Below are 15,574 nucleotides of genomic sequence, written 5' to 3' on the forward strand. Positions count from 1 at the left end.
GTCGACTTTACTCATTTATACGCGGGGAGGGCGTCGCCTTATACTCTTTCCCAGGACGCTGATTTTCCACGGCACGGCACTGCGGGAAAGTAAGAAGGAAAACATTCAATTAATTTCTGCTACTCTTCATGAAGACTAGCGTCACTGACTGCAAAGAAGTAAGTCCATCTTCCACTGTGAAGCTTATTGAATAAATTGTATGTATAGCAAAGTGGTTTCCATTTATAAATATTTAGGCCTAGTAGTTGCATACATTTAACTCATTATTCACAGATACAAGGAAGTATAGTTATTTATTAAGTTATCCATCATTTCACAAAAGTGTTATTAAGGCGAGGGGCCCTGGATATTCTCTTGCGGGAGGGCTCATAAAACGTATTTACGCTACTGGTATCACCCTTACTTGTGTTATGTAATTTGAAAACACTGCTTGCGCTTAAAATGCAATATGGGAATTTTGCACCTCTCCCTCCCCCCTTACCGAATACCGAGATTCATATGCATCCCGCTTTTGCAACTAATAATTCTGGTCACTTTATTTAAGGGTAACATATACAGTGATGTATCAGGGAATGTATTTTAGTTTAGATGTGGATTATTTACAGTGATATAATGCTGAATTTTTTTAGTATGTATATCCTCGACCGTTTTCAAAAATGTAGCGTATACCTCCACCAAATCTAATAGCGTATATTTTTGTGACACTTCATCCTCCGTTAATCATTATTTACTTTTCGTACTTTTTTAATTGACTTCAAAAACAAAAGTAAAGAAAAGAAAAAAGAAGGTTCTCAGTTGGGCCTGTATGTATGTTTGTAGGGTTGTACACGATTATATTCAGAATCGTTGATCATATTTCAATGTGTTTTTCACTAATCGAATAAGCTATTCCCAACGAAGATTTATGCATATAAAAAAAAACTGAAAAAGTAATAAATAATCAACCAATTTTCAAAAATGAAATAATTTCTGCAATCCGTGTGAAAAACATATCCTAAAATATACTGCAACCAGAAATTCAACAAAGTAAGGCGAGTTGCATACAACCAAAGATAATGACTAGAGCTCGGAGGTTGAAGACCTAAAAATTGCCTAAAAAGGACCTATAAAAAGACCTAAAAATATCTAACAAAGTACCTAAAAATGGGAGAAAAGGACGTAAAAATAAGACCCAATTTAATTAGAATTACATTATTTAATGAATATAATGTTCAAGAAATACAAATTTGTGGTAGGTTAACGGTCTGTCCTTTTTCCACAAACTGAGGTACAAACTAAAATAAGAAAACTTCCCCCCCTCACCCCCTTGCTGGATGACATTGTTACGCCTCTTTATCTGATTTGTGATTGTTGCAAATCTGGTCTTATCAGTCCTCTTGTTGAAGAATGTCTTATTTTTTGAATTTTCTTTACTAAAGAAAAGATGTTTAAGAGGTGGTGGTAATTCGAGTTAATGGCCAGCAAATTTATTGTCGAAAGATAAAGTGCAAAAACAAAAACAAAAACAAAAAAAAAAAGGACGTTAAGACATGAAAAGCTTAAAAAAAAGAACAATAAACAAAAAACGCCGAAAAAGGCAAAAAAGGACAAATAAAATCCACCATTTTCTGGCCTACAATGACCCAAAATGAACATATATTATATTAAGCCTCGTCTTCGGGCACTCATAAAAAAGAGGGTTTTTCTTCAACTTCCGGGCCCTAATAATGACCCTTTTGAGTCAGCTTTTCCAAATAATTTAACATTGGTAATTGATGTTTAGGTCATTGTCAATGTCATGACTAGGCGATTGGCAATGCTGATGACATGTCATGCTCATTGTTTACGGTGTTGCTCAGCTTTTGCCAGAATGTCATCCACTTTTTTTTTTGTGATTGGTCATTCACTGCGAGGAGCATCTTGAACATCGAAATCTCCAAAACAAAAGCGACTGTTTTACTGATTTCTGTGGCTATGTTTCCCGTTTGAAGTGCCTATCCGCAGCCTACTAACAACAAATCTATACAAAGTCACGATGGCCCATTGGTAGAACGCTTACATCTGGTTTCAAAAGTCGGAGGTTTGATCCCAGGTTATAACTTCGTAACGGACGACATTGAGAGAGAGAGAGAGAGTGAGAGAGAGAGAAAGGAGGGAAGAAATTGAAATATGGAGACAACGGAGGATACATTCAACTTTAAAATTGGAGGAACAAATGATTGAAGAACATCCATATTCTGAGGTAAATTGTGATTTTGTGAAGCATAAGATTCAAAGTTTTTCATTCGAAACTGAGATCATTACATCAGGAATCGTAGAATTAAAGTAAAGAACTTGTTCAGAAACATCATATAATTGTGTTGTGAGAGGAAGATCTTAATATTTTGAAAATGAAGAATTTAAAAACTCATAACTTTTGGGGCGGGTTTCGAACCAATAACATCTCGAGTATGAAGGCACGACGTTAACAACTCACCCACGGAATATGCTAATTGACAAACCATCTTCTTCTCGCATGTCTCGAGAATACCAACATTTTAGAGCGTCGGAAGTATTGCAAGGTCTCAGAAGTAAACATTCTCACCCAACAACCCGGGCTATTGACATACTTAGTATATATATACCGGTATTCGTAAAGTGCAAGGGATGATCAGAAAGTAAGATTATAAAGCCTGCAGTGAAATATGTGTATACTATTTCATACAGCCAATACAACCAACAGATAGTACATACATTAGTCTATTTTTCGACATAGTTTTCATAACGGCTGAGGCACTTGTCGCATCGTGGGATAAGAGGCATTATAGTCTCCCCGTAAACCTTTACCAGCTGTTAGTGAATTTCAGCCGCGGTTCATCATTCGCCCACAGAAATCGCACAACTGACCAGACTTCTTCGCGAGAGCAGTTTTCCAAACGAGTTGCCATTTGTGTTTATCTACAACTAGCGTCGTAAGTAGAGTGTAGCTGAAACTATGCACAGTTTCCCAAGAAGGACTTGTAACTTAATATGAACATTATTCACTTATGTATCCTCGTCGCCAAAGGTGCCTTTACATCGCCGTGACGGGTATGTGACCGCGCAGTACTCCAAGGAATGGATGGTTGCATAATAAATTGTGATTAATTTTAAAGATTTTTTATTTTGACTAGGGAAATAACGTAGGTATAGGGAGTAAAGGCATAGATTTGAAGCATCAGCGCACTGTCATCTCTGAAAACATTCGTATTCCCAGTTTTTCAATTTATTTTCTTATATGTTAATTTAACTAACAACTGCTACTAGCGCTTTTCACTCTTCAGGAATTTACTACGACATGTTCGGAGGACACTTTTCTAAGTCCTAAATGTGTGCGTGAATTATTTCATTGGCCTCACTGTCCTTATTTGAGAAAGAAAACTGATTACGCTGAACGTAAATATGCTTCGCTGTCGTAAAGGAAGGGCCGTAAAAAATGTAAATAAGGTTCTTGTTATTAAATAATACACAGAAGTATTTATTCCGTGTATAGCACAGTATAATACAGTAACTAAGCAACATGATAATCACTAACGCCCGCAGGATTTTTTTCCAACGGAGGGGAGGACTGATATAGTGATGGGTAAATTCCCGGGAAGATATTTTTCGGGGATATTCCCTGGGAATATTCTCGGGAAGATTCCCAAAATGGGAATTTATCTTCAATCAGAAAGAAAATTGCATTCTTTACTATATTATGATTTCAAAGTTGAATTAATTTTTATATCACAGCACATTATTACTGTTGTCCACAGAAGATTCTATAAAATGTATACTCTGAACGGTATCATAATACTTTATTAACACTTTATTATATTTAGAAAGCACGCATAAATGTATATTTATTTACAATATGTTCTATCAATTAAATATGTGTGAAAAAATTATATACTAACAGTTTAAATTTATATGTAAGTGGGTTTGCTCAACTTGACTCTATTGCTGATATTATAATCACATTAAATTTATAAATGTTATAAACTAATTAATTTGGGTAAATGCTAGAAGATACATGTCTCACCAATTTATCAACATTTGCGCATACATATTTATGTTCACAAAATTTGCAAGATACTTACTTATCTTTATATTTAAGCACGTAAAATTGCAGTACACGAACTTTCATTCTACCTATTTCTCGAAATTCCATACGTAAATTCACATCTAAAATAAGTCCGAGTACTTCTTCAGAAATTCGAGTCAGAGAGAGGAGACAGACTGACGTCTATTACTAATGGTGGTTCACGGTTTATTAATAGTACTTCATCTCTATTTCTACATAATTCTAAATTACTTTACAAAATGGTTCCTTTTCATCATTTGTAAATTAGTACTTTGCTAATTTTGGCTGTTCTTTAGTATTGGGGGCCAGATTTGCACCTACTTTTTTGCGATATTCTATTCCGATGCGTTTGTTTTATGGTTTCATACGTTAAATTAAGTTACCAACATTAAATTCAGACAGCATGCAGAGCGAGCGTTAGCGAATGAAAGTGTGTTAGAGCCCCGCATGGCACGTTGTTTTCTATCTTCGTTACCAACAATTCACTTTCTTTTTTCACATAAATCACTTCCACTTACCTTTCCGTTTTGTATAAATCTCTTACTGCCCTAAAAAAAATGTGTTCGATTGTTTCTTGACTACTTAAACATTACTATCAACTCATTTCTTCCCTAAATCATCCTAATTTTTGCTAGTTTTGCCCCCCCAATTATAAACAATTACCTTCCTTTTTAGTGCAAATGAAAATAGAACAAAAAATTATATTATTAGTTATATAAAATACAGTCAAAGAATTTTAAATTTTTTAACCTCCAAGTCCTTTAAAACCTAGAATTAAATTATAATATATTAAAAGAAAGTAATTAGTCATATTGTTCTTATAATTTGGAAGATAAAGTAAAGAAATGGAAATAAATTCCTTCCCGGGAATTTATAGGCCAAGGAAAAAACCCGTGAATATTCCCATTTTTTAAATTCCTTCCCACCGGGAATATTCCCACTGCCCATCACTACACTGATATAGAGTTTTTCGATTTATTGCCCTATACATACATACACATGGGCGGCGATTAGGGGGGGCAAGAGGGGGCAGTTGCCCCCCTCTTTTGAAGTGACACCCTAATTTATATAATTTCATTTGGAAATGTAAACAGGGTGTAAACACAATTTGGAGGAAAGATCTCTGACTTTTCCCTGACTTTCCATGACGAAAGTTCTAGATTTCCCTGACCCCTGAATAACTAAAATATAGAAAAAAAAGAAAGCAAGAAGCTCCATCTTCACACTCCCCATAGTTGGCCTTGTTCTCTTCCGCTTCTGTTTATTTCTTTTTGAATTTTCTTTCCAAAGAAATGTAAATTTACAAACATATGCATTAGGCTGATATTGATTAGGCCTACATATTACACAAAATGTAAAGTTACAAAGGAAAGTGTGCAGTATACAGAGTACTTAAGAAAAAAATTACAGAGATATGAAAAAATCACACAATATATGCTTACACATTATAATACCAATTACACAGCATCATAATATTGCCTATAGTAACATGATTTTACTGATTATTTAAAAAAAACATTACGTAATACATACTTTTGCTGGTGCAGTTGTTAAATGCAACCCATTTAGAAATTTGTTTTCATCCTTTCTCGCGTAGTTTTCTTCTCATTGATCTGAATATCCTTCTTGCTGTCTCCGCAGTTTAATTTTCTTTTCTTCTTCCTCCAGTTCCTTTAGTTGTTGCTGAATCTTTTGTTTCTCTCTCCTCTTCTCGTCTTCAGCATTTATTTCTCTTTTCTTTTCCAAATACACCTGATTTTGTCTCATTGAACTTCTCACTGAATTTATCATACCTCTTGTAATTATTAATCCTGATGGTCCACCTATTCTAATCACAGAATCATATATGATCCGTTGAGCCACCAGAGATTCTTCTTGTAAGTTGTCAACAATGAGAATTTTATTTATTGAGAAACCACTTTCAAAAAATGCATTTCCGTGAAAAAAAGATAAAACACAATTTCATAACTGACTATAAGTCAACGAAGTTCTTCCCATTTCCTCAGACTAAGTAAAAAACTCATCAAGTCCAATACCATCTCTATCATTGGCTATGAATTCATTCGAGTGTTCCTTAAATTCTTCAGTCTGAGCTTTCACTGTGAGCTGGAGATACTATTTCTTCGCGTTCTCAGCCACTTGTCCAGATATCCACTTGGCACCATGCGTTTACCGTTTTGAGCAAATATGCCAGGATGCAGTTAGATATGTGTTTTTTTTTCAGAAAATTAGTTTCAACAACTATATATTAAAAAAAAACACTGCCTCCCTGAATATCATTTATTGAGAACGCCACATTTTGCATCCAGTAACAGTAAAGAAATCAACCCTATTTCATAAATTCAATAATTGAACAATGGACCTAATTGACTTTTTCCTGACTTTCCGTGACCAATCTGCCATTTCCCTGACTTCATGTGATACATTTTAACTTCCCTGACCTTTTCCTTACTTTCACTTATTTTCCAGAATGTGGACACCTTGGTAAAGGTTTTGTATGTATTACTGTTTCATAGAAAAAATGGTACCACATGATATTTGCCGTTGCGTGAGTACGTATTGGTTATTTATCTTCTCGTGGAGTTAAGAAAGCTACAGGAATTGTGTTTTAGTTGCAATTCAAAGCAATTAATATTGCAATTGCATATTTCTTTAAATGTCATATGCTTGCAGTACTTACTGTATTGTATTTTCTAAGAGTAAAAACATTCATTTAATGGCATGTGTGGAGTTAAAAGTATAAGTTGTTCATTAATTTCCAGTTTCAATAAAACTTCTGCAAAACAAGCGTCATTATTCATTACTATGATTAATATTATCCCTTCTATTTATTTGTTTTGCGAATTTATCAAATAATCTGATCACACAATTTTCCAGACAGAATTTTTAGATATTCAAGAGCAAGAACTCAAATCTCTTCTTACACTTTCGTTGTTTAAGAGAATAAAGGGCTAGTACCTACGTGTATTGCTCTTATGAATTTATTTAATAAAATAGAAATACGATATACGGCATTTTAAGTGAAAAAAGGTAGTATCCTATTAGTTATACAACCTTTCATCAAACATTGTTAGAAACAACCAGAAAATCTAACATTGATATACAATTGTTCAGATCATGTCTTGTCCCCCCACTTTTAACGTCCAATCGCCGCCACTGTACATATATATATATATTGTCATAACATTTATCATTGATAGCGTATATCGTCTTACTTTTTAACATCGCCACTGTAGCCTATTAGTCAGAACATTCATCTCCAGACATGATGTAGAGAGAAGAGAAGGAAGAAGATATGAAAAGTGGCGTAACTAATTTTAGTGCGCCCTGGATCATCGATTAACTCATACCTGCCCCTGTCCCTCGCATTTCAGATGCTGCGTTATATATATATGGTTCCATGTGAAAAGGGCCCAACAAAAGAGCGAGGATAGAAAGGCCCGAGTCTAAACAGCCTCGGTCAAAAAGCCCCACGTCAAAAAAGCAAGGTCAAAAATGGCCCGCGACGAAAGTGCCCGAGTCGAAACTGCCCCGCGTCAAAAGGTCCCCCTCGTCAAAAGCCTCGGGTCAAAAGATGGTCGCGGGAAGAGAGCCCGAGTCAAAAGGGCCTATGTAAAAAAAAACGGGTCAAAGAGGATCTCGTCTCAAGAGGTCACGAATCAAACGGTCCTCGCGAGTAAAGGGGCTGAGTCAAAAGGGCCCTATGTCAAAAAAGCCCAGGTCAATGGGACCCGGGTCAAAACGGCCCCACGTCAGAATGTCCCGAGTCGATAGGGTCCCGCGTTAAAAGGAGCCAAGTCAAAAGAGACCTGTGTCAAAAGGGCCCGGTGAATACAATTCCACGGCTAAAAAGCCTGAGATTAGGAAAAAGAAAGGAATACGACCAATGGCGTAACTAATTTTACTGCGCCCTGATCGTTGATCATCAATTTGCTCATACCTGTCCCCTACCCCCCGCATTTCAGCTGGTGAATAAGAAGGGCAAGGACAAAAGAACGAGAACAGAAATGAAAAAAAGTGACCCGCGGCAAAAGGGTCCGAGTCAAACCGGCCCCGCTGTCACAAGGACCCGAGTCAAAAGGCCGTCGCTACAAAAAGGCCCGAGTCCAAAGAGCCCTATCTCAAAAATGCCCGGGTCAAAAGGGACCCCGCCTCAAAAGGACACGAGTCAAAACGGCCCCGTGTCAAAAGAGCCGGGTAAGGAGGAATCAGCGACAAAAGAGTCCGCTTCAAAAGAGCGCTGTGTCAAAAGGGCCGGAGTCAAAACTGCCCCGCGTCAATAGGGTTCGAGTCGAAAGTGCCCCGCGTAAACTAGGCCTAAGTGAAAAGGCCCCGCGACAAAAGGGCCCGGTAAATAGGTTCCACGGCTAAAAAGCCTGAGTTCAAAGCAAGAGTGAAAGTCAGGCATGCACAAAGGGATATTGTCCCTTTGGTAAATTGAAGTGTTTGTGCAAAAGAAGGAAAAATATCTGTAGTTATTAGTAACAAATAGGAAACTTGAATGGTGATGTAAGTTTTGTTTGGTTGTTGATTGTTCTGCAACAATCGCTATTCCTTAAGTCATTCTCCATGAAAGTTTGTTTGCAGTCCCGTCTTTCTGAATTTGTATTCTCATGACAGCCCAATCGAACTTTATCTATTATTGACTTTCCCCTAGTTCTGTGGGAGGCCCGGGTTCGATTCCCGGCGGGAGCTCATGTGGTTCGGATTCCACGTTAATCAGTAGGTCCACGTCTCATATAGCCTCGCTGCTGAACGGGACGTAAAACTCAAAATCATTTCCCCTAGTTCTAAAATTCCATTTCTACCCCTGTATCAAAGTATAGTATGAAAAATATTCTGTGAAAAAGACTAATTTTGCTGTGAGTGTGTATACAGGGTTAGTCAAAAGTATTGAGACAGAACAATAATAACAACGTGCGTGGACGGAGGCAAAATAAATGTTACAATTTTTATTATTGCATTGATTTGGAGTGGGATCACATTCGAAGCCATCTTGAATTCCGCTATATTGCATATCACACAATATTTTTTAAAATGTAAAAGGTTATGATTTCAGACTTTAACTTAGACTTAAATATTCCCACAAATGAGAATGTGAACTCGTTTCTGACACATCATCTGTTTGGGACAGAGTGTGCTTTGTTTTACAGGGTGTGCTATGTTTAAAAGTAAATTATAGACATTCAGTCAAGCGGCTATAGCATCATCCCTATTTATCGTAGGATAATGGTTCATACCTCGTTTTTTCACAATAGAGGAGCCTTTCTAATGGTACCATTTACATTTCCCTATTGTGTCCCTGAAGTAGAAAATTTGAGAGAAATCAATTTTTCTCTATTTTTTTTAATTTAGCCCCTCTGGACTCCCGTGTAAAAGCAGACACCTGGAAATCAACTGAAAAATACTAAATGTGTGTACAAAATTTCAAGTTTCTATTTTGAATGGTAAGGAAAAAATATTTAATTTATCAATAATCCCCACAAAGCCCCAGACTACCGCAAAAGACCCTGATATCAGGGAAAATTTTCCTGAGACATCCCTGTTTATTCTAGGATCATGGTTTGCCGATGATTCTCTTCAGAATAGAACTACCTTTCAAAAGGTACCATTTACATGTCTCCATCATGTATATAAGACGGGAAAATCGCGAAGAGTAGGTTTTTTGTTAAAATATCCTTTTAAAATTTTTGCTCCTCTGGACCCCCCTGTTTTAACGTAGAGATCTGGAAAAAATCTGATAAATACTATTCGGTAGTGCAAAAGTAAGCCCACCAAAAAATAATATACCCACAATACCCCAGATTCCCGCATAAAACAGGATCTTGGGTAGATATTTCCTTGAGACATCCCTATTTATCCTAGATTCGTGGGTCGCACACCATTGTCTTCAGAATAGAACTGCGTTTCAAACGATACCATTCACATGTCACCGTCGTGTGTCTGAGGTGTGAAAATCGCGGAAAAAGGAATTTTTTTGTTAAAAATATTTTTTACCTTTTTTGCACGTATGGACCCCCGGTGTTAACGCAGAGATCTGAAAAAATCTGATAAATACTGCTCGGTGCACTGAATGTTTGTGTAAAACTTCAATCTTTCAGGTGCAAAAGTAATCTCGCCGAAAAAGAACAATATATTCCTAACAACAAAATATTTTTTAAACTTATGACGTCATCACCTCCTATGTCTCGACGCAGAAAGGCGTGAAACCATACTTAACGTGTTCTGCAATGCCTCTAGACTTGAAAGAACAAAAACACGAAAGTAAAAAGCTTTATTATTTCTTTCCTAATCGAATAATGAAGACACTACTTTATTACCTAAAAAATAGGTACTAGAACTAGAGTGTTAAAAATCCACAGAACTGTCACGTGATGAAACCCTCATATCGATTTATGAGTGGATTTCAGGTGCTGTTCTCAACAAACAAAAGTCAAGCCTGATGTATATAAAACCAGCTGACCAACACGTGTGTTTGTCTGTAGTTCCTTTTACTGATCGGACCAAAATATTAGGCGTCACTTGGCAACGTCGCATACCAAAGACATAGACTACAACTTTCGTACCACAAGATGTACTGTGATTTCCTTATTCGTCAAAGTAAAGCTTGGCATGTATGTCTTGCAGGAAGAGTATACCTTTTAAATGTTTTTATATTCAGTCGTCTTTGGTTCCTTACAAAACTATTTTCCTTGCCAAAGAAATATCTCAGTATCAAACGGGAACACACAGTGCAACTGCTGCGGCATACTTACTCCCTAAGGGTGAGTCAAGCGACAGTGTACTTATCAAAAATGTGACGGTGGACTTGGTCTTGAAAACATTCAACTTCCGAGCTGCTCGCTGTTCTTACATAGCGTATGCCAAACATTGCTCATAATCGGAGTGCCTTTCCAGCATAATAAAAGGGCGAAAGGGCGAAAAAAGAAAAGAAAAATAAAGAAAGAAAGAATACGGAAAAGTGTTCCTTATGCAAAGAGCGTTTGGAAACGTTTCAAACGGTACGCTATGACTATTATCAGTTAATTGACAACAACTGACATCGGGGACAGACCCAGGAATTTTTGAGGGGGAGCGCAGGTCTGAAAAATTTGAGACAATTTTCGATATGTGGTTCGCTAACCAAAAATGTGAGCTGGAGTGCTTCATAATGCGTATTTATCGCCCTTCTGGAGGTAGCATTGAGGAAAACCATGTTGTTCAACACGTCTCATATAGCTTCGCTGCTGAACGGGGCGTTAAACTCAAAATCAACCACTGCAGGATTACCATAAAAATTTTATTACCATCCTCTTATTATTGCATTATTTTATTAATATCGTTATTTTTTGTAAATTAGATTATGTACCGTAAACTATTTCGAAAATCGAGATAAGACGAGAAATGTTTGCGATACTTTTCGTCTCCTCTCGATTTTCATCTAAAAGCTAGACGATAATTTGAGTTAGCCATGTCCCGTCTCGAATGTAAAATGTAATTCTCGTCCCGATTTTGCTTGTTTTGCTTTAGAAACAAGATGAGAAATTCCTCTTCCCGCTGGCGACATGAAACAAAACCGAAATATTTTTGCCAAAAGTCACGTTTCTGCTTATAATGGTATGAGCTGAGCGATAATAAGTTTCTAACTTTTAATCTTCTATGAGATTATTATTGTTAGTAGTAGTAGTAGTTGTAGTTGTATTTTATTATTATTACTATTATTATTCCTGAAGATTTGATAGTTCAAGTATTGAAACATCCGAGTATTCAAATATCTGAAGATAATAAAACGTGTCATCGCCATTCAATCGCCACCAAAAATCCTTAAGAAAAAATAATTCTTGACATGAATCCGATCCGATCCGACTACGAGGTTACTGGCAAGTCGCCTTAACCACTGAACCACCATTACTACGCGATGAACGTTTCGTCTTTACTGTGTTTACATTAGGCAACTTTGCCTCCACTTACAAAGTTATGCGTTATTTTTCTTCGTTTCAAAACGTCTTTCGTATTTCTTTTATAATTCTATAAGTCAATAATCTTTGAAATAGTTTATATTAATAACTTGAGTTGTTCTTAAACCTTTGGTTCTAAACTTAGTTTCTTCTCCACACCAAACTACATATATGACAGATTTAATTCTTATACTGTGCATTTGGCTCCGAAGCAGTCGCCATTATCTGGTCAAGGACTTATGTCTGGCATGCATATTTGCGGATCCCATACGTTTCATTTATCCACTGATCTTATTGACTGATACAGATAGGATATCAAGAGCCATGACCTAAATATAGAAGAAAGTAAACGCTAAATGCTCACGGCCCTCATAGCAGACCGTGTTAGCGCAACGCGATAATAATGAAAATTGTTTTTGGTATTGGGATCAAACCTGGCCCAAAGAAAGTTTTTATTTTTATTTTTTTTTAATTTTCATAATACTTTTTTCTTTGAAATAAGATTGAAAATAATAGTCGGAAAAGTGATTTACCGATTTTTTTAAATTTTCATAGCACTTTTTTAATTAAAATAAGCTTCCAGTTTTATTATATAGGTCCATGGTAAAATTAGTAGTAGTAGTTTTAAAAGGAGTAATAGTAGTAATAGTAGTAGTAGTAGGAGGAGGAGGAGGAGGAGGAACGGGATAGAAGCTCGGCAGGGATTGGTTGAGTTCTGTTCTGGACATCAAATGGGCAAATTAAAGACTTGCACAAATTTTTCTGTAGATTTTACATGACCAATTTAAAACAGCTGGCTAGGGTAGCGAGTGAAAATAATACAGGGTAGTACGCGAATACTGGAGCGTTTGAGATCGGCAGAAATGCGCCCGGAACGATACAGTTTGGTGTAAATAACCTTACAGGAAGAAGCCGGTTCGTTCCAAAGCTAAAGTTAGTAATATTTAGTGTTTTGCTTTATGTGCCATGATAGTGAATTGGTAAGGTAGCGTACTTAAAAGCGGTACAATTATCCAACCTAGGTTCAAATCTTGTTCCCACCCAAGTGTTTTTTAACAAAGTGATCGTGAAGAAGACTTCTCATTCTGGACGAGCAATCCTTAAGAAAGTGGAAGCAAACACTTGTATAATGATATAGACGATTTACAAATGTTGGTTGGGAAAGGGCAATGAAATTACCAGGACATTCGAAACACTTCATTGACCTGTACTTACTCTACGCGTGTAATCGTACTCAGAAAGAACTACACCCCTTGTTAAGAAGAGTTTGGGTAGAACAATCGTTGGAGTAGTAGTTATCGTACAAGACTACCACGTGGAAAATCTCGGTTTGATTTCCCGCCAGGTGATATAGCTTTTTCGCATAAAATAATGGCTCCAACTTTGCGAATTTCAACGGTATATCCGCAATAGATGAAATCGTTCGGAACAGATAACTCTTCGAAGATGACTACAAAATGGATCCCTCTTTAGTAATTTCAAAACAACATTTTATTTCTATTAATTTGACACAAAATGTGTTTCCATCCTATAATTTATTGTTTTATTCACATTTGAAATTTGAAACATGCAAGATCTTCTACATCTATAAGGAATATCCAATTTTCCTTTTGAACATTTCTAACTTTTCACTATGATACAGTTTGGACTTTCAATATAGAGTGTTTCCGATAGAAATTTAGCAGTAAAGTAGTACTGATTCATTTTCTCTTTCTTTCTTTTCTTTTCATTTCTTTCTTTCTTTTTGTTCAGTTTGCATTAGTTGTCTGGAATGGAAGGTATGACCTACGCTACCTACTGGATCTATTAGAATGTATTTAGGAATAGTACGTCCAATGAGTACGGAATTTTTAACCCGAACCACGCGGAAACAAAGCATGTGTTAAACGTTTGACATTATGCTGGATATGTCTCGGAGACCTACAGTTCCACTGGAAGTTGAGTTTTTTATTTGACCACCAAGTTTCGCATTAATTTTAAAAGTGACTTAATGAATGTTTCAAGCATCCTCTGTATATTGGTATTATTGTTATTCTTAATGCATCATTTCTCGCATCTAGGCCTGTGCGATATGTCAATATATCGATATCGTCGATATATCGACATTCGATATCGGGAATGTATCGACATTGATATATCAACATCCTAAATTTTCGATATCGATATTAGGGGGGCGAAGTATAGGAAGTCTCTAAGACTTGCGATGGATGAAGAAATAAAACTTAAATTTTACAATAATGTCTTCTAATGATAATTTCTTTATGATCACAAACTGCAATGTAAAAAAATATACTTGCAAATTTGCAATATTATATACTGTAACTTCTTATCAGGCACAATTTTTGTTCCAGAAAAAAGAAAGAAAAAAGCATCTGTTAAAAGCAAGTACTTCGAACTTTGACGTAGAATTTATGTTAAGAATTTTTTTGTTCCTCCCCCATCTGTTTTGGCCTTTGGGACCGCTCATTGACAAAAAGTGCACACATGACTACTATATGCACACATGCTCTTAGCCAGAATCAGAGATTTTGAAAAGGAAACGAGTTTTTGTAATATTATTATTATTATTATTATTATTATTATTATTATTATTATTATTATTATTATTATTATTATTATTATTATAACAATTGGGTTTATAACTAGAGTCTCATCTGTTTATCTTGCACTGAGAGTCAGAAGTCCCTTATTCTAGTCCGCTACGCCACTAGTTTCCTTTATTCTGTGTTTGTCTCTTTCCCTTTAGTGTGGATGTTTATTTTTGTGCTGTTAGGCTTTTATATTAAGCCTTTGCATTAAGAGACCCTTTTCTTATTTTACGAACTTTTTTTTTAACAAGGAGAGACACAATTTTCCTTGGATATCTATTTTTTTTTACCTTTCATCTTGTTTGAAATTCTTAAGTAAGAACATTTTGTAACTTTTTGTCATCCATTGCCCTCACGATAAAAAAGACGTCATTCTTAACAATTTATTTTATTCCCTTATTTGCAGTTTGCCACACTGCTATATTTGAAACAAAATTGAGGCTTGGTCAAACGCCTTTCTTATTCTCTACCACCTCAACGGCAGTGTTTTCTGGGTTACCTACTATTGCAGGAAAGGGAGAATTGCAGGTGGTAATGCACCTTTGGAGTTGCCCATACATTTAAAACAATAATACCACACCACCGCCCCTTAAGAGTAATAGAAAGAAAGTATGTCAGTAACAAATTCAACCTGTTTAATTGCTGGTAATATACGTTCATGAACAAAAAATCCTGTTCCTAATTGGTGATTTTTATTTCCTTCCTCGTAAAAGAACGTAAAATTTCCGGAATTCACAGATCCATTTCCTTCCCACTTAACTTCCTGAACTCCTACTAGATCCATCCTCTATTTCTCTAACTCACTCGTTACGGATTTTAACGCGTCTACCCTATAAAGACTTCTAATATTCCATGTTCCAAATCTCATATCCATTTTCTTTTGCTGAGGTCGTGCCAAGTTATCAGTCCTCGTCTGAGGCTTCTGTGAATGTTTCTGAACAAGATTTTTTTCATGCCGTGGTGACAGGAACCACGTTACTCCTGAATAC

This window comes from Thermobia domestica, chromosome 1 (genome assembly GCF_964235325.1).
Source record: "Thermobia domestica chromosome 1, izTheDome1.hap1.1, whole genome shotgun sequence".
Classification (NCBI taxonomy): Eukaryota; Metazoa; Arthropoda; class Insecta; order Zygentoma; family Lepismatidae; genus Thermobia; species Thermobia domestica.